Source organism: Felis catus, chromosome D3, assembly GCF_018350175.1.
Source record: "Felis catus isolate Fca126 chromosome D3, F.catus_Fca126_mat1.0, whole genome shotgun sequence".
Lineage (NCBI taxonomy): Eukaryota > Metazoa > Chordata > Mammalia > Carnivora > Felidae > Felis > Felis catus.
This window is the reverse complement of record NC_058379.1, coordinates 62,311,987-62,332,854: the sequence shown is the minus strand read 5'-3', so window position 1 is coordinate 62,332,854 and position 20,868 is coordinate 62,311,987. Positions and strand designations below refer to the sequence as shown.

Here is a 20,868-nt window from a genome sequence, read left to right as displayed (position 1 = left end):
AGAGTAATTGATGATGATTCCATCAATCACCTGTGCTTGGTCTTTGGCTGCCTCAGAGAAAAGGAAAAATTTTTATAAAGAGAGCCAGACTTTTTTTTTTTTTTTCTGAATGATCTCTTGTCTCAGTGACTTTATTTAAAAAAAAATTTAAATATATGAAATTTATTGTCAAATTGGTTTCCATACAACACCCAGTGCTCATCCCAAAAGATGCCCTCTTCAATACCCATCACCCACCCTCCTCTCCCTCCCACCCCCCATCAGCCCTCAGTTTGTTCTCATTTAAGAGAGCCAGAGTTTAGAACTAGCTCACTAAAATAAAAAAAAAAAAAATACAGGGGGCGCCTGGGTGGCGCAGTCGGTTAAGCGTCCGACTTCAGCCAGGTCACGATCTCGCGGTCCGTGAGTTCGAGCCCCGCATCAGGCTCTGGGCCGATGGCTCGGAGCCTGGAGCCGGTTTCCGATTCTGTGTCTCCCTCTCTCTCTGCCCCTCCCCCATTCATGCTCTGTCTCTCTCTGTCCCAAAAATAAATAAACGTTGAAAAAAAAATTAAAAAAAAATACAGGTATTTAAAAGATAAAAACAGTGGCATCTGAATGGCTCAGTTGGTTGGGCATCAAGTTGGGCTCAGGTCATGATCTTGTGGTTTGTGGGTTTGAGCCCTGCGTCATGCTCTGTGCTGACAGCTCAGAGTGTGGAACCTGGTTCAGATTCTGTGTCTCCGTCTCTCTCTGCCCCTACCTTGCTCATGCTCTGTTTCTGTCTCTCAGAAGTGAATAAACATTTAAAAAATTAAATAAAAATAAAAAATAAAAACAATATGCAGAATTAACCAAGTTCACCACTTTTACCTTGGAACGATGGATTGGCAATCGTTTCACATAATTATATTCACAAAGATCATGACTTGTGTTTAGATATCAGTGTAGGAAAAGCAGGGACTTTGTTTGTTTTGCTAAGAGTCATGTTTGTAGAAAATGTTAAAAATTTTTTTTGGGTGACCATAACTAGATGGCTTAAAAAAGTTTTTTTTTTAAATGGCTTTATGAATGAGATAGGTTTTTTTTTTTTTTTTTTTTTTTTGCTTGGGATTTTAATATTTAGAGATGAAATTTAAACCTCAATGTCATTCAACTTAAAGGTTCTTCTTGGTCTGGAGAACTTGTCCAGTGTTCCTCAAATTATACCACAGGTATCTTTTTTTATATGTCACTGATGTCTTGACTAATAATTTGAGCCCCAATTTTTGTGGCCCTTTGTAGCATTTACAGTAAAAAGCCATGTTCTTTTTAGACTCAAATTAAGACTCATTTAATACAGTTACCATTCATTCAGTTATTCATGTCATTCAAACTTGACATTTTTTATTGCACACCTACTATGTGCCAGACACTATTTTAGGTATTGAGGATTAGCAGTGAACAAAATAAATTTCCTGCTTATATATAACTTACCTTCTGGTGGAGTTGATGGGGAAAGACAGATAAAAAATAAGTAAATCTGTAGTAAATCAGATGATGACAATTGCAATGGAGATAAATGTAGCAGAAAAATGAGCATAGGAAGAAGCCTGGGAGGGCAATAGTATTTTGGGTAGATCAGTGAAGAAATGAAGAAAGAAGTGGCAAATCATTTATATATGTGGGAGAAGAGTCTTCTTGACCAAGGAAATGCAAGAGAAAAAGGTTTCAAGACAAAGTGACTTCACGCTTTTGGAAAATAACAGAAAAACCAGTATGGCTAGAACGCAGTGAAAAATAGGGAGAGGTCAGGAGATATGTCCAGTGAAGTAGTGAAATCTTGATTGTGTAGAACCTAGTAGGCCCTGGGAAGACATGCCTCCTATTCCAGTATAGATTGGAAGTGAAAGAATTTGAGTAAAGTTGTGATCAGATTTAAGTTTTTAAATAAATTACTCACATTTTGTAAGTAAAAATAGGGAGATCAATTAGAAAGCTATTGCAGCGTTCTTGCTGAGAAATGATAGTGGCGTGTACTAAAGTGTCACTGAAGGTAGAAAGATGGTTACACTCTTTTGATTCTGAACATGGAGCCAGTGGGATTTGTTTTGGGGTTAGAGGTAAGATATGAGTTAAATAGAGAAATCAAGATGTTAGACCTGAACCCATGGGAAAATGGAACTACCATGTACAGAGATGGAGAACGCAATAGGAGGAACAGATTTTGGGTAAAATCAAGAGTATTAATTTGTGCAGGTTAGGTAACGTCTGATGCCTGTCAGACATCCAGTTGGTGATGTTGAAAAGGTAGTTATTTATAAAATAATATGTTTTAATGGATAGGTCTAGCACTTAGATAATATTTAAAGCCACAGCTTGGGTGCATATGTGTACATAAAGGAAATATCTATAACTTACCCCTGGAGCAGCCCAGTGTTTAGAGTTTGGTGGAATGAGGAGAAAATGGAAACAGAATCTGAGAAGCAGGAGCCAGCTAGGAGATTAAATGAGAACAGTCACCCAAAGGCCGAAAGAAGGAGAGACTTCAAGGAAGGGGGAGTAATTAGTTATGTCATATACTGCTACCGGGAGAGGCCACATGAAAAGTTAAATTTTAATCATTGGATTTAGCAACTAAAGGTCATCATTGACTTTAACTAGAGTTGTTTTGGTGGATTTATCAAAGGTTTCCAAAGTTGAATTCTTATTTGTAAAGATAAAACATTACTTTCTTAGTGAAGAAGAGATCTTATGAAACTTTCATTCCTCGAATTCTACTGATAGATCTTCTGACACCTTGATTCTTTATGAGGGATTTAAGTTTTTGTGTTTAGTAAGAAAAATGAACTAATTTTCTTGACTGGAAAACTTCTAAATGGGAAAAGTCAGATACAACATGATGAAGAGATAAGATGCGCTCAAGCTGTTGTTTGGTTTGTGTTACTCCAAATGGCCAGTTGAACTGCAAAGTTACCCACAATAAGCATCAAGAGAGGCATCACGCAGATAAAAATTGAAGGCCTGAGAGACAGGGTTTTAAGTCTAAAAAATTGAAGTTAATCAAATTTTTCCTAACAGGTAAGTGGAAGAGAAACCATGTAAAAGATCATTATTACAGAGCTCTCTGGGAGTTTGCTCACACACCTGATTAATTCTGGATACTTTGTGATAATGGAGAGAGTTGCCGAAGTTAGCCAAACATAATGTGTAGGTGAAACTTTGTGTGATAAAGCAACTGGAACATCCATCAAAAAAAGGCTGTAGTGGTAGGTTGGGATTCATCTTGGTTTGGAGGTAAGTCTGTGTGACTCCACATTCTGTGCTCCTAACCTGATAGATCTTACCTTTCTTGATGTGCAGGGGATAAATGTCAAATAATTTATCTTAAACCATCTGAGCTAAGTGAGCAGACCTCTGAATAAATTTTGATTTTCCTTTAATTTAACACGTGTTTCCACTCCATCTTCTCCTCCCACACCCAAGGATGACCCTCCATTTCGCTGCTCCAAAAATGCAGCCATTACCGTTCATTTGATAGAAGTTTCTCTTATTCCAGAATTTTTGTGTTACAAAGAATCATTTAACTTTTCTTGACCTTAGTTTCAGCTTTTTAAGATAGAAGTTTGGGTTAGCTGATCCGTATGGTCCCTTCAGGTGCTGAAAAATTATTCATTTTATGGGTATATGTTAATAAACATGAAATCATGCTATTAGATATGAAGAGTGACTTGAAGTGCCTTTTTTCCCCCATAAGGGCAAGAATAGCTCTGTGATGGTGCTCAGTCATATTAGAAAAGGAGGAGAAAAGGTTACACAGTATCTCATAATCCTGAGATGTAGTGTGTAATTATCCATTTGCAAAAGGCTTTCTTTATGTTCTGTTTCACTGGGAAAGTTAGAGCAAAGTGAAAATAAAGTTCTGCAATTATGAAATCTGCTCACTTGGCTCTTTCTGCTCTTCAAAGTAAATTCTGTGTTAATAGAGAAAAGTTAGTTAGTGTAACAGACCCCTAATTTGTTACCATTGTAATTATTTTTTTTCAGACCCATTAACATTTGTGAATGAATTTAATGCTCAGTAAAATGACGATGTCAGCTGTGGTCTGATCCAGGCACAGCACCAGCCTGCTGGGATAAGAACCTTTTAAATTGTTTCTAATATACCTAATTTTCACTTAAAGAGTGTCCTTCTTTAAACCTTTGGAGACTTGCTTACCTGAGATTAAATGCTCTGTATATCACCTGAGTAATCATTCATTTAAAATTTATTAAGTACTATGTGCATTTGTTGTTCCAAGCACTAGGGATGAAGCAGGGCACACATCAGACTTGACTTTACAGTCCTATGAAAAAGACAGACATTAAAAAAATTACTACATAGTGTGGTGCATATTATGATAGAGCAGTAAGATGATATGGAAACAGAGTCTGAGGAAAGAAGATGCTATGGAGACAGGGTCTGTCCTCGGTCTAGGGTCAGGGAAATTCTGGAGTAATGAGATTGAAACTGAAATCTGAAGATGAATTGAAACTAACTTTGTGAAGTGTGTGTATGTCTTTATTGTTTTTGTGTGTGTGGCTGTGTGACTTTGTGTGAGAGGGTAAACAGGGATTCAAATAGGGAAACAGCATGGGCAAAGGGAATAAAATATGACAATATCAAGGATTCTAGCAGAGCCTATTATTAATGGGAAGTTAAGATGGGAGAGCATAAGAGGGAAAGAAATTGGTGGGAAATAAGGGGAGGTAGGTCAGGGGGAAATAGGGAGAAACTTTGTAACACTTTAAGCAGTTTTGTACTTAATTCATAAGAGCAGTGGTAAGAGGAAGTATACAATCAGATGTGAATTAAAAATGATCATTTAAGGTTCTAATGTGCATCTTGGATTGGAGGTGAGAAGCTAGGAAGCAGGAAGACCAGGGTTCAAGAGATAATGACATCTTAGACTAGGATATTGGCAGTGAGTGTTGAGAAAAATGGACCAGATTTAGAGCTATTTCAGAGACGAAACTACCAGGAATTGGTTGATATAAGAAGTGGAGAAGAAGGAGTCAAGGCTGACCCCCAGGTTTCTGGCTTTGAGTAACTGTATCGATGGAGTGGGGTAGGGTGGTTTGTCCCCTTATTAGGATGGACAGCTGATGTGTGTCGCTCAGATGAGGAACTCAGAAGGAGGATTGGGGGTGGAAGATACAGGAAGGGAGGAGGCAGTGATGAATTCCGTTTTGGACTTTCAAAACTGGGGAGAGCTGAAGACATCTAGGTGGAGATGTGAATAGGCAGCTGGATGTAGTCTGGAATGCAGGAGCTAAATCTGGATGAGACTTGACAGTCATTAGTATGTAGATACTCTCAATCTACAAAGCAGTGTGATTGCCCCTCTACTATGGTACTCACCTCATTTGAAATACAGTATCTGTGAATATTACCATCCTTCTATTCTAGAGAGGGTTCCTTCTACTCTAGAGAGGGTTCCTTAAGGGCAGAAACTGTATTGCCCCCTGCCTTTTTTTTTTTTTTTTTTTTTTTTTTTGGTATTCCCACAGTATACAGTGCTTTACAGAAGATCTTACTTGATGACTGTTTGCTAGCTACAGTTGTTTTGTGTGATCATCTAACTTCTGTTACGGGCCAAGCTGGCTGTGGGCCACTGAGCCTTGCATCTGTGTTCTTTCTGCACTGAAAAAACTCTGCTGTCTCCTTTGCTGTTTAAACCCTGATTTCTTTTTAGCCCAGTTCTTCATAGTTTAAAAAAGACATCACAGTACAAAAGGAAACTAAATTGGAGGTGAGGAGATGTGTAGAACAGTGTTAGTTGTGCTTCGTCTAAGTTGGGTAATCTTGAGCATATCATGTTACATCCTATCCTGCTTACCCATCTGATAAAGAAACAATATCTAAGATCCCTTCTAAGTAAGTTTTCCCTATTTTGACCTCATTTATCTTTGGTTTATTCCCTTATGTCTTGAACAATGCACATTGGTACTTATATTCTTAAATGTGTAGTTATTTATATATGATTTTTTTCTTCTGCTCAAATACATTCAAAGCTCATAAAGAGTTTATTTTCTGGTATTCCACTAGCCTTCATCTTAGTGCAGTGGCAATACAAGATGCTTAATAAATACAGCTCAATTTGCTGAATGCAAATTGGATAGGAACAAGAACATCAGAAAAATGCATATGATAACTCTGTACATTTTGTTACATTTGCCTTTACCTCGTACACCCCCAACTCAGCAAGATTTTATGGAACAGGACTTAAAGTATGCTGTTTTTCCCATACATGCTTAAGGTCAAGTCAGATGATAATCACTCTGAGATGCTATATGAGGATTTTTTTTAAACCAGTGGAGAACTTCAATCAGTAATCTCATATAATCTTACAAAATATTTAAAAAATTATGTGATAGTGGATCTGGTTGAAATAGTGATGGAACCTGGCACCCTCTATGTAATATCTCCTTTGTTCAACCCCTTTCTGGACATTTGGGCAGATCTCCTGGAATTCTGGAGAGATTAGGTGGTCTTTTACTTTTCAACTGTTGGCTCTGTAAATCTAACTATCAGTCAATGCTGTGACTCCTCTCTGTTTCTCTTGTATCCAGGCTTATGCTAAATGCTGTGGGGACTTTTAGAGATGAAGAAAATGTAATCCCTGTCATTGTTTGGAAAGATAATCTTCCTCTTATGCACGAAGCAAGTGAAGGCCCCCATATGATGGCACTGCCTATTTTTCTGTCTGTGGAGGAGTTGAAGCAGGTGATCCTTAGTCTCCTCCAGGTTTCACATTCTATGATTCTAAGTGTTAATGATGTGACCATGTGTGTTAAGTGCTTTGAGCCCAGGAATAATGCACTATATAAATTCAAGGACCATTACGTTCATAATCACAGTTGCTAAGCACGGACAAATTCCCTATTTGCATGATATCTTCAAGAAATCCCAAGGGAAATGCTATTTGAGACCTAAAAACAAAATTACCTTTTTTCTTAAGAAAGAACGAAAGAGAAAGAAAGAAAGAAAGAAAGAAAGAAAGAAAGAAAGAAAGAAAGAAAAAGGAAGAAAGAAAGAAATGTAAGCCCCCTCTTCTCCCCGGGCTATTCTTCAACATGTTGTTGCAGGCAAATCATTCATTTGTCATTTAGGAAAATATCCCAAATGGTATTCTCCCCTGATTCAAATAAAACTTCCAGTGTCGGGCTGTGTTAGTTGCCAGAAGTGTCTGGGTTAATTGCACACCTGCATTTTATTTCAAGTAAATTGCATGCCCCCCCACCCCCATTTGTGCCCCTCACAAAGCAGGAGCCCACCTGTCTGGAGGCTCTTTGGGCAATGAAGGACTGCAGGAAAAAATTAGTCATCCTCTCTTCTTCCCTGTGACTTCTTTGACCTTGAGACTTCTAATGGCATCTCAGACAAAATGAACATAATCTAATGGACAGCGGGGAAGAGGGAACGGCTGGGTACATCTGTCGTATTACTGGGCTGTCTGAACAGTCAATGAAGCAGGGCCAAACCATAAGAGGCCTGTTCAGTTTAGCTCCAGGGTCTGCAGAGAAGGAGCACAATCATTTATCTTTATTTACTGAACTCTGCTTTCTGTTTAAGAAAAAAAAAATTGACAGGTTGACAAAAACCCGCGTTGGAGCTGCCCGCTGCCCAGAGATAAATGCTATTTGTGCTCTGGAGAGTCAAGGACAGCTCACAATGCCCTTTAGCTGGTTTCAGTAGGTGCCTATTATATGGAAACAGAAATGCCAAAGTACCTGGATCCTCTTTCCCCACCAGCACCTTCACATCTTTCCATAGAAGAGTCTGGTAGATGAATGCACAAGAAAAAAGTCTTGCAAAGAATGGGAGGCATGAATCCCCAAAGAAGCAATCCAAATTGGAAATTTGGGAAAGAGAACCAGGCGACAAAGATGACTGGGAAATGTTGAATATCCCATAGGTTTATTTATGATGAGATGGTGAGAAGTTTACCCAGAGCATCCATAACACATATAGTACAATTTTTATCAATAAAAGAGAGACACATAGGTATATTCCAGCTGCAGAGAAAACTTTTACTCTGAGCTGTAGAGCAAGAGTTTAGAAATAGCATTTTAAAGTCCTGTCCACCTGTGTCTATTCCTTGCTGAATGATGTCAGTCATATCACCGACTCTTTTAATGTCACATCTGTGGCTTACGGTACTTTTGTTAGAATAGCCATCGCCAAAGTGATATTCCTGTTTGTCAGGGAGTATATAAGACTGTTCACTGGGAGTGGGGAAAGTATGAGAGCTCATTTATTTTTTTTTCCTTCTTTTTTTCTCTGTCTCATCTTTTAAATTTTATATTGAAGATGTTTTATAGTGAACATAATGCATTTGTACAATAGCATATAGATACGATTTATAAATATAAAAGAGGTAAGTGCTTTAAAACTTTTTACAGATGGGGAGCACAACTGAACAAATCTGAGACCATCTTGTAGCTTTAGGAATGTATTCCCATTGAGGCTAATCCCCTAGGCAAATTGCCCAGATACAAGATGCCCTACTGTTTATGGAGATACTTTCCCAGAAATTCTGGAAAACAATTACCCCTTTATCCCCTATAGTCTTGAAATAAATAATGCTTCACATTGCAGCTGGCATACCATCACTCTTTTCTCTCTGCCAACATTCATGTGTATGCTATATTACCAGTAGTTAATGTTGAGATAGTTTCTGCCTTGTGACCTATTCCATGCCATTTACATGAGATCCACACAGTCTCTTATGGGACAGGAATTGGGGTTGAGGGCCATGTGGCAAGACTTTGAGGCTGTGGTTTCCTGTATTTGGACATATCTTAGGTGAGCATCAGAGACCCTATATGCCTCAGTGACCCTGCTTTGGGGCACTGAGAAGGACAACCCAAGAGCACACCCATCTGTTGCTTTTGACTAACTTTGCTAGTCCACATTTTAAGGATTTGCTTTAGCTGCATCCAAAAGAAGCTAGTGTGAGGTTCAGGTGTGTTCCTGTGAAAAGTTCTAATGTTAGGGAATGAAATGGAGGTATGAACAGAGGTAGAGCCAGCATTCTGGAGTCCATGCTGGTACCAGATAACTCATTGCTGGGGGAGCTGCAGTATTGATCAGAGGCAAGGTACATTGAAGGCTGGGATGGGTGGAGGCAGGGTGAGGGTGGACTCTAGCAAGAAGTAGGAGAAGTGGAACAGAAGAACTAGAAGAGAAGCCAGAAAAAACTCTTGTGACAAAAGCCATGATCTCATTATATAGGTGTTAATGAACCAGACATTGGGATATGGGTAGAACGAGAAGAAGGCACTCAGAGGGTGTGAGTGGAAGGAGCTTAAATGATAGTGACCTGGAGTGAGCTAGGTTGGGTTTACTATGACTGATCCTTGAATTCTCAGCAGTGGGACTTGGAGAAGGAGGCTGTTAAATTCTGCTGAGACCAATCTGGCAGCTGTGGAGGCCAGTTGGGTGGGGGAAGGCTGTGTTTCTGAAAGTCACTTTAATAGTTTGTGAACCGTGGTGTCTGCTGGCTTGTAACATGTCACTGTGTCAGGTTTTGTCATGTTTGGGGAACTCACCTTGACTGATGCAGTAGGATAGGGCCACCAGAACCAGATACTGAAAAGCAGAGTCACTGAAGAAGCAGCTTTATGAACACAGTCCTGAGTGCTGTGGATGTCACAGATCCAGCAAGCCTGACTTCCCTTGCTCTGAGCTGTTTGCTAGAATTGTTTACTAATATTTTCTACCCCTTTAAGGGAATAAATCACTGCTAGGATATTTTTATTGCATTAAGTAAGAAAATAATAAATATGTTATAAAGAGTGTAGCTTATATATTTCATCCATTTACTTAATGATTTGCATAAATAAAAATAATTTGGGGATTATGATGAGTATTTTCTGAAAATGTCTCAACTAATTATTGTTTTCTATTCACTTTGTTATAATTGAATAATTTGACTCATAGCTGTTAAGAATAATTATTTTGAGATATTAAACATAATCACCATTTTCTTCCTTGATGTTTATTTCTTATGTAGTTATTGTGTACTAGTATCTGTTAATGGCTGTGTATTTTTTATTCATTTAAATCAGTTTATGATATGAGGTTTTGTTTCTATTTAATTTAAGAAGCACTGAACAGCTCTATGCATAGCATTCTGCTTGGTGTTGGAATGGAAGATGTAGGCATTGTGGGCTCTCAAACAGGGTGCCCTTAGGACATGCTTTGCTATCAAAACGAATTGCAGCATCTCAGGATTTAACACAGGCACAGGTTTTTTACCTTTCATTTGAGTCGAGTGTAGGTCCTGGAAGTTTTCCTTGGAGACAAATCTTCCAGCATTTGTTAGGGTTTAGGATTTCTCCATCTCAAGATTTTGCCATCTTCCACATAAGGCTTCTAAGGTCCCTGTGGAGGGAGAGAGAGCTACAGGATTGCATAGGGTAGATTTCATGTGCAGACCTAGGGGTGGCTTTATTGCTTCTGCGGCCATCCTGTTAGACTAGAAACAAATCAGCTTTCCAAAACACACTATTAACTTTAAGTTTTCCAACCTCTTCCTCTAGTGCCATAAGCTTATTCGGCATGTGATCTGCCTTCCCAGCTATATAGTAGACAACAGTTCTACTAAGAACTTTAGTACTGTATTCAGTGCATACCTGCACGGCAGTCTTTTCAGCCTCTTACATCAGCTTTATGGTGTCTCATTGCTTGGTTCCTATGTCAGTGGCACACATTATAGGCGTGTGTTACCGCAGCACCCCACTGCAAGATACCCATTTCTGTACTGTTATAAGCGTAGCTGTGCTGTGATTCAGTAACAAATAAACCCTAGAATTAGACTGAAGGGAAGAATGAGAGTTAAAACTAGAAATGTCTGCAGGATCCAGATCACAAGGAAGAGAATTAGAGGTGAAGTAGGGATTGTAATCTGGCAGTGGCACTCAAGAATGCAATATGGAGAAATAGAGGCAAAGTAACCGTGTAGACAATTGCCATAACCTGAGAAAGAATATCAAGGGTCTAAACCAGAGTTGTGTGGATGAAACAGAAAAAAAAAGGAAGCATTTAAGAGATATCCTGAAGGAAGAACATCTGGCTTTGTAGAAAAGTAGTCAATCAAAGTCAAAGGCACAGGTCCTGGTTCTAATTACTCAATTTACTAGCTGTTTAATTTTCTTTATTCTTTGTTGCCTCACTCTAAGACTGAAATGATCAAATTTGGCCTATACATTTCTAAAGTGTAGTTTGAGAACCAAATTATAATAAATAAATGAAAATGTTTTGTAGACAGTAAAATCATAGTAAGTCATTAAGTAAAAAAGAAGTAATTGAAGTTTGCTCCAAAGCTTTGTGTCTGGGTAACCAGGAGAATGTTGTCATTCCTAACAGAAATGGTAGGAGGGAGGGATAGGTGGGGCATGGTGATCCATTGGCTTTGGTCACAATAAGTTGTGGAGTTTTCATCCAGATCTTCAGATAGATGTATCCAGCCAGGACTGTATCTTAGTTGGGTTCCCTAGAAGGTAGCCCTAAGATGATGAACAGTGTGCAAGTGATTTGTAAGGAAGAATCTAGTGAGCGAAGGGGGTGAAGCAAATTTAGGAAAAGGGAAGAAGCCAAGGGAGGCTGAGATTTCAGGCAAAGACCTAGGGAGTGTAACTCAGTCTGACCCAGGACAGCTCTGCGATGTGAGTTGTGCTTCAGGGTTCATCTCGCCTAAGGCAAGGGAGCAAGGCTGTCATACTCCCGTGGCCGTTGTGGTCAGTTGTTGCCCAAAGGCCTGGCAGTACAAACTTCCAGGTGCCTTGTGTGCTTTACCTGAGCTGGTAAATGGGCTCTAGGAGCAAAGGGTAGAAATCCAGCTAAAGAAGATTTGCAGGTGTAGATAGTTAGAACCAAAAAAATGAAAGATAGAGACAGCAAAAGGGATCCACTGGGATCTGAAAGCCTCAAAAGGGTAATTTTAAATTTTTGGAGAAAGGGTGAAATAAGAAATCTGTTTTGTTAGCTTCTGATAAGCAATTAAAATCAAGGTGTCTACATGTTAATGGGGTTTCAGGTATCTCTGAGCTTTTTATTATTCTCACTTTTAGCAAAGATTTTTAATTTGTAGGCCCTAAATTACTTCCTACCCGTGTCTTCCCACCCCCCCATCCCCCCCCCACCTTATCCTTGGGTATCTGCAATGTAAGAATTGTGACTTAGACAAAGTTGTTCTCAGTGCTCTACCAAATGTTTGGAAAGACCCTCTACCATCTACCTACCATTATAGGTTATCCCACTGGCCCAGAGTCTCTTTAACATCCCAAGAACTCTGTCTTCTCTACCAGCAGTATTCTAACCAAATTCCCAGGAAGTTATGTATGCCTAATAGAGATTAAGCTCTTTTTATCCTCTTATTCTTTTCCTCCCATCCCCTGACCCTTTAGGGATATTATCATTTAATAACAAACTTATTTCTGATGGTGAAATTTAGGTAACACCAAATGACTATTGAGCAGATTGTTAAAATTCTTATGTTTTTATGGTTCACAACTTTTCATAGAATATCAAGATTGTAAGAGATTTAGTTAATCTCATCCCACACCCTCTTTGGGATTTTTGATACATTTGATACCTAATGAACACTTTTTTTTGAAAGTTTATTTATTTATTTTGAGAGAGAGAGAGAAAGAGCACACAAGCATGTGGTGGAGGGGCAGAGAGAGAGGGAGAGAGAGAATCCCAAGCAGGCTCACCACTGTCAGTGCAGAGTCCAATGTGGGGCTTGAACTCACAAACTGTGAGATCATGACCCGAGTCGAAACCAAGAGCCGGATACTTAACCAACTGAGCCACCCAGGCACCCCTGAACAGGTTATTTTTAAGGAGCATTTTGTTAACCTTAGCCATACCTTAGTACCAGAGAGTACTAGGTGAAGAGTCTAGTGATTTTTGAGAATAAATATGAAGATTCTAAAAAAGAAGATATGGGGCTTCAGCATGAAGAAGTGAGCCTCACTTTTCAGGGAACTCTAGTTTTCTCATTGATGCACAGACTTAGATGTGTCTTGAAGGTGAATCTTCTTCCACAGGCTGTTCTCTGAGCTCTCCAATGAGGTTAAAAACTTTTTTCCCCCCTCTCTGGGAAGTGGGGATTTATTTATGTGGCAGAATTTTTACTTAGTAATTAATTTGGACCCCAACAGCGTGGAGATGGTGAGAGAGGGACCCTATTAAGAATTGATATTAAGTTAATAGCAGGTGACAGTGACTTCATCAAAACCTCTGTGCAAAACATCAAGTAGATGGAAATCTCAGTTCTGGTACATTACTCAGCTGAGTATCATCAGACCTGCTTACAAGGGTCATAAAGATTATTTGTACATTAAAGAAGGGCTTGTCCATCAAGCTCAGTATGAAAGAGAAGCAGGAAAATCAGCATCTCATCAGACACAGAATATATTGGTACAGTTCCACTAATGAAACACTTAATACTTTGCAAAATTTTCACTATTTTTCATTATTTCTTTAGATACACACACACATACATTCTTGCCATAAGAATGAGAGAGAGGGAGCTAGAACAGATGTCATTGTCACTTCCATATCTGACCTATCCACGAAAACCGCCACAGAGAGATGGGGGTAGGAGGAACAGCAGGGAATATAGCTATTGTGATTTAGACAAAACTTGCTAGCTTAAATAGATGGCAGGGGTCACCTGATGAAATGGAAGCTCCGTAAGGCTAGGACAAATAGGAAGAAAAATAACAGCCTCTTTGGAATATTAACCCCTCTCGTTCATCATTGCATAAGGTCACTGCTTATAGATCAGGGATCAAGAAACAAAGCAATAACAGAAAATGTTTGAATACAATTGAGACTCAATGACAACATTTCCCACCATGCAAAGTTAAAGTATAAAAGGGTGATTCAATTATGTGTTCAGGATATACGGGAATTTGGGAGGTCACAGGATGCCCATTTCACTTTGAAAGCTTTGAACACTTAGCTGGGAAGCTGAATTGTTTTCTCTTCACTAAGGATTGAGCCTTCCATTTAGCAACACTTCTTATCTTCTGAATAGGAAGCTCAGAAGTTTTGTGCAAGTGGTTTCAACAGGAATGTGTTTGTTTCTTACCTCTGTCCCTTGGTACCTTCTATAAGCCAAAAGGACATTTCTGATTAATACTGTAATTAGCTAGTTATTAAAAACAGTAATCATCTAGAAATTATTTGGTGCCATAAACATCCCATACAGAGAAAATATTCGAACATTTAAAGTTGAACATTACAATTGGCTTTGTATGCAAGAAGCCAAAAGGGACATAAAGAATTTTTAAGTTCCCAAGAAAGCACTCACATTAAGAACAAGTTGTCTTTTTGATCAGGTTGGAAGTTAGTGCCACACATCCAATAGATTCCCCTTGTGGCCAGTAGCAATGAACCAATTTCTATTAATGAAGAGCTCATGTTTATGGCTAATATAGAAGAAAATGTACTGAAGGGGGGAGCTTAGTCATTCATTGGAGATAGCTTAATTCTGGTAATTTCCAATTTCCAAGCTTGTTTTAATTTGTTATCAAAGTAATCACTCATTCCGGCTACAGTCAGAAATAGCTTTTTGTCACCAGTAGCCTGACAGATTATTCAGATGGAACCCCATTTTTTAAAGCTCACCTGCTCAGCATCTGTGATATGCTCGTAAGTTCCAAGAGGTGTGGCTTTCAGCATCAGAGCCAGGCTGAAAAGAACTGAGGCCACTTTAGTACAGTTTTCTGAGCCAGGGAGTATGTTTCATGGCTCCAAATCCTGATTAAAACTCACACACAAAGAGAAGAATATGATGGGGAGCAGAGATTGGAGGCTGGAATAGTCACTAGACTTCGTCTTGTCTGCCAACCTAATCCTACAAACGTCCTTGTTCACTCTGCCGCAGGGAAAGTTTATCTGGATTTCGCTACAAACATGAGACTATTCTCACGGGATTGCCCTTGGCTTTTCTAGTACTGGTCCACATTTCCTTTGATCCACAGTATTCATTTATCCACAGTGTCCAGGAGAGTGGTCAGCTAAGTGTGTTTGGCCAGCTGCATAGAAGGACAGCAAATGATGCTATGCAAAGACTACACACTATTTAGAAATTGTACTCTGAGGTTTATACTAGATTACGTGATTTATAAAGATGATGCCACCACCAGAAACTTGGATGCTACTTTGCCTTGTTTCATCAGGGGTAAAATGATGCAATAACGGTTCCTTACTCAGTGTCCCACTTGCTTCTAAACCTGTGGTGGCAGAGGCCACACAGGAAGCCTGTAGACTTGTATTTCCATGTTCCGTGGAGGAGCTGGAAAGGCCTCAGGGCCACTTCCACAGGAGACAAAACTGCAGTCGTGCTTGATTGACTTCGCTTATGTTTACACAGCTTTGTAAGGTTACAGCGAGAATTAGAATGCTGATTCGTAGCCAGCATTTTCTTTCTGTGTGAAGAAATACAACAGTTGAGACAGGGATGGGGGGAAAGAGGAGCCAAGGGAGAGGTTATCAAGGATGTGGTGGGAATCAGAGCAGAGGAAAGAACTAAGCAGAGGACATACTTGTCTCAGAGACCTTCCTTCCCAAGTTTGTCGTCTCTTTTGATCTCATGGAAGCTGCATTTTTTTTTAAAAGTGGAGTAAGGGAGGAGGATGGTTAGAGTAGATAAAGCTGATTGTCACTAAAACCGCAACTTCAGGACATGCTTTCTGAATATATACAGACACACAAACAACCCAAACCCCAGTTCCCTCATTGTCACTGAGTAGCTTCCAGGGATGATAATGAAGAATTGTCTCCTCTTTATTGCTTTGGCTGATGCTTGAGTCTGTGGCGCCAAGAATCTGGATCTCCCAGAGCCAGGCAGTGGAAAAACAATACATTAGCATTAAATAATGGGATCTCTGGTACCCGGACTGCAATGGAGGAAGGGTTAACCGAGCTGGGGCTTTGTACAGCGGGAGCCTCCATCTATAATCTCTTGTTTTTCTAGGCTGGGAGGAGGAGAAAGGAGCCTTGGGGGAGGAAAACACAGAGTGCCCTAATCTTATGATAAAAATAATATGATTCCTATACCTGCTATCTCTCCCCACCAGGTTTCTGCTCCCTCCACAGAACACTAGTAATGCCCATAAATGTCGGTTAAAATAAAAATTTCTGTTCCATTAAACATATGAAAAATATGTTGCATTGAATACAGTTGGTTTGGGAAATCTGTTTTTATCCCTCCTAGCCAATCGTCCATACTAACTGCAGCTGCCACAAGTGGCAGCACATTGGGCGGGGGCTGAGACCCGAATCAGAGTTAGGCTGCCCATACTCTGGATGTCCAGTGTGAGCCATGTGTATCTGCACATCAGGCTGATGCTGTTCACGTTCTAGGGTACACAGTGTGGCCAACCTGCTCTGGGAATTCAGGTGGGTTTGTGTTCTCGAGGGAAATGTGGTCTGCTTTTGTTTGCATTCTGAGGGGCTTGAACCACAGTGGTGCACCCTAAGCCAGGGTGGGCTCTCTCAGCACATAGCCTGAGACTTTAGGGTCAGTCTGTGCTGGCTTGTGATCCATGTGGCAACAGACCTGGCTATGCTAACTCACTTGGGTGTAGTGGCTGATGTGGGAACATGTGTTTACCAACCACTTGTATGACATAATTTCTTGTCTGTCTACCATATGCAGTGCCCTGTCCTGGAGACACTGCTCAGTTACTAAGCATCTTCCAAGGGTCAGAAGCTTGCCATGTGACCTCCTTGATGGGGTTGTTATTATCTTTCCCTCCATTTAAAAAAATGTTTATTTATTTATTTTGAGAGACAGAGAGGGAGAGGGAACACATATGAGTGGGGGAGGGGCAGAGAGAGAGGGAGGTGGAGGATTTGGAAGTGGGCTCTGTGCTGACAGCAGAGAGCCTGATGCAGGGCTTGAACTCATGAACCACAAGATCATGACCTGAGCCAAAGTTGGATGCTTAACCAACTGAGCCACCTATGTGCCCCACCTCCATTTTTATGGTAAGGAAACTGAGTCAGAAAAGATACTTGGTTATGGTCAGGTCCTTTAATAAATGAAGCCTTTCCAGACAAATTCCTCACCTCCTTCCCACCTTAGATACAACCCTTCAACCATGGCAGTTCCATTAACATATTCTGTATATGAGGTACTTTCTTTTCATGCAACTTCTTTTCATACGCATCCTTTTCCCTTTCTTTAACTGCAGTTCACTCTTCAAGATTACTTTGCCGATGACAAATACAGAGCAAGTAAGGAAACTTACTTTATTTAGGTATTGCAATAGGGAGAACCCTGGAAATCTGAAGATCAGGGTGTCTCATCAGGATGGCTTTGCCTTAGATTTTTATAGAAAGGACAGGACAAATGACAGGTAGGGTGATTTTACCTTTGGGATTGGTTTTGAAATCACAAGTCTCAGCTGAACAGGAACTGCATGTAGTTAATTTTAGGAGGACAATTCTTTTTCTTTTTTTTTAAGTTTATTTATTTTTGAGAGAGAGAGAGAGAGAGAGAGAGAGAGAGAGAGAGAGAGAGAGAGAGAGAATATCAGGGAGGGGCAGAGAGAGAGGGAGAGAGAGAGAATCCTAAGCAGGCTCTGTACTGTCAGCAAAGAGCCTGACTTGGGTCTCGAACTCATGAACCATGAGGTCATGACCTGAGCTGAAACCAAGAGTTGGATGCTCAAACAGCTCAGCCACCTAGGTGGTGCCCCAGGAGGACAATTTCTAATCTGTTACTAATTCATGAGTCTAAGAGTGGGGAGTTGGAGGGTCTGTGCCTGGCTTTTTAGAAGTTCAGGCAAAAGAGGCAAGGACTGTGTTGGGCTTTGTCACAGGTAAACAGAGGAGGCATCTGTGACTCTTCTTGGAAGTTGTGAGAAAGAACAGACCAGCATTCTTCTGTAAGTCATAGTGGAAGTGTGATTCTTATGGAAAGCCACTCCCCAGAACACAGAAGGGTGTGTGTGGCGGGGCGATTTCTTAACCATGCTGTTTTCATGGCTCAGGTAAAGGTCAACATTGGGAGTTATCTCCCAGTTCCCCCAGTCTGGATTAGGGGCTTCTTCTCTTTGCTCCCAGAGTACCCTAGATCCGAGTCTATCATCACACTCATTACACTGCATTTACTTAGGTGTTGACTTGGCTGATTTCCAGTTAGCCATCAGTTTGGAGACAATGAGTGTCTCCTTGCTTTTGTATCCATAGCCAGCTAGGTGCCTGGCCTGCTGGAGGCTCTCATTTGTTGTGAGTGTAGAATGGGTAGATACCAACTGGTAGGGGGGATTTTAAGGTAAAGAGAAAGTCTGAACAAAGACACAGTGAATGAAGCTGGCTGGTGCAGAGAGGAAGGTGAAGGGTAAGGCTGGGAGCAAGAGCCCCCCTTGTGCCCACAGCAGCTATGAGGGCCTCTCCCGTCCATTCCTAAGTTGGGGCAGAGGATGCCCTTCAACACACTTTGTCATTTTTCCTGGAGCTTGGTCTTAAGTGATCCTGGGCTGTCACTTTCACCCTTTCCCCTGTGGCTGATTTTTCTCCAGTTCTGATGACACTGCTGTCAGAAAGTTTTTCCTGGCAGTTCAGCAAAGGGAAACGGAGGGTATTGTATTCCATCAGTAGCACATGAATCCCTTCTCTTCACACTGCTTGCGCCCTACAAATATTTATAGATATCATTATGCCTCCCTTAGCTATCATTTATCCAAGCGGTAACAGCACCAGTCTTTCCATCTTGCCTCATAAATCAACCCCTCCAGCCCCTGTAATCATCTCCCTGCTCCTCTCTGAACTCTCCAGAGTCTGTCGACATCTTAATAAGGTACCCCAAACCAAAGGCTGCTCTCTACCACGGTACTAAAGCAATTACCTGCCTATTAGGGGAATGGCATATGCTAAAAAGACACTTTGGCCTTGTGGATGCCATTGTGGAGTTCAAGCTCATTTCTCACATGTGGCCACTTCTCCCTCCAGAATGTTTTCTGTGTGAATGCTGCCACTGTGCCCCTTCTCTCTCTGCCACTTGCTGCCCAACAAAGATCAGAAATGGGGTTTGCTCTTTCCCAGTCTCCTACTGGACTCTCCTTTCTAAATTTCACCTTTCTTTGGGCTTTCATAGTGGCCTACAGTGGGGTCCTGATGTCTTCATTGTGGAGTTCTATTTCAAACTCCAGGCTATTCCCACTCCCTGGTGCCCTATCAAAGCATGTCAACTGGGCCTTAAGTTTGGGAGACCTGTGTTCAAACCCCAGGTCTAACATGCTGGCCCAGCGGAATGACTTTGGGGAAGTTATTCAACTTCTCTGAACCTCAATTATCTTATCTATAGAATAGGGATAAGGATTATATCCAACTCATGAACTTTTATGAGAATTAATGGAAAAACATATATTAATAATACTCAATTGAAGTTGCTATTATTATCCTCTTCCTCCAGTGGCCTTCTTCTTTTCTTTTGGCTTATTATCTTGGATGGGGATTTAGACCAGTGATTTATAAATCAAAGGGGAAGAAGCATATTTTCCTCAATTACCTAGACATTTTAGGGGAAAAGTGGCTTTAAATGAGACTTTTATTCATTATTCCTTTCTTTGAGATACGGAGGTGCTCTATAGTGATGTAGAATTGCAAAAAAGAAACCCTGGTTGGCTTTATTATTTACTCATTTTCATCATTCTTGCTAAAAATAACCAAGAAGGAGAAAAGAAACCCACAGAATATGTGTGCTTACTGAGGAATTAAGTGACATTCCTTCTGAAGCAGCCATGATACTATCTACAAAAACTAAATAAGGCATAGAATAATTTGACAGTATTAGAGAACATTGAAATAAATGAACTGATGAAGATTATGTGAGAGGTACCTCTACAGGTATATCTGAGTCTAATTAGGAAACAGAGCCTCCACCAGGTTATTCAATTGTAGGAATTTATTTTGGGCAACTAGTTAAAAAGGTCTTAAAAAGATAGGAAAACCAGTTATTAGCAACAGTAGGAAGATGCTACTGACTGGAGGGAGCAAAGGAATGGTGGTATTACTAGAGCCCTAGGGCCAGGCTGCCTTGAAGGGATTGAAACTATTTTGGTCACTACAACCAAGGAGGAGGGGCAGCACTGTTCAAGATGCCCCCCCTCCCCCCCAGGGAGTGAGGAAGGATGCCTATTCTCCTATTTTCCTCCTCTTCATTTTCCACCACTTGCTGAGCTTAGCCAGATTAGCCAATTATTTGGCAAGAAAAAAAAATGTGAATCAGCCCTTGTGATACAAAGCAGAGAAGGGGAAGGGCAGGGAATGGATCTGAGAGCAAGCAGGTGAATTGATTGCACAGCAAGAATCATTAACACAATTTCTATAAATGGCAGTCGATAAGATGCCCTAGTCTAGGGGGCTAGACTAATGGCTAAAGGTATCTCTCCATCTCCATCTCCATCTCTGTCTCTATCTCCACGTCCAGTTTTATGTCTCTGTCTACCTCAATCTCACAGATTAAAGGAAATGTGCTCTCCTGTTAAAGAAAAACAAATCCTTCCTATTAGTTAGGGTCTAGTCAGGAGACAGAAACTGTATCAATTGTTTTGAATGGGATAAAATTTCCCCCCAGTTTTTTTTTATTGAGATATAACTGACATATAGCATTATTTAAATTTAAGGTGTATCACATGATTATTTTTATATATATATATATATATATATATATATATATAATCTTTTTAACTATATATATATACACATATATATGTGTGTATATATATATATACACACACACATATATATGTGTATATATATATATACATACACACATATATATGTGTGTGTGTGTATATATATATATATATATATATATATATACAGTGCAAAATGAT

The 20,868-nt window shown here is 40.1% G+C and overlaps 2 long non-coding RNA genes across 2 annotated transcripts in view; one reads left to right on the top strand and one right to left on the bottom strand.

Moving 5' to 3' along the window:
* The window catches only part of LOC123381407, a 303,452-nt gene that overhangs the window by 133,311 nt on the left and 149,273 nt on the right, over window positions 1-20,868 (top strand). The window lies entirely within an intron of this gene.
* Window positions 1,113-14,876, bottom strand: LOC123381408. The gene is made up of 3 exons (XR_006588322.1): window positions 14,645-14,876; window positions 10,262-10,387; window positions 1,113-4,304 (listed from the first exon to the last, which is right to left on the bottom strand). It is a non-coding gene; the product is annotated as an uncharacterized LOC123381408 (long non-coding RNA).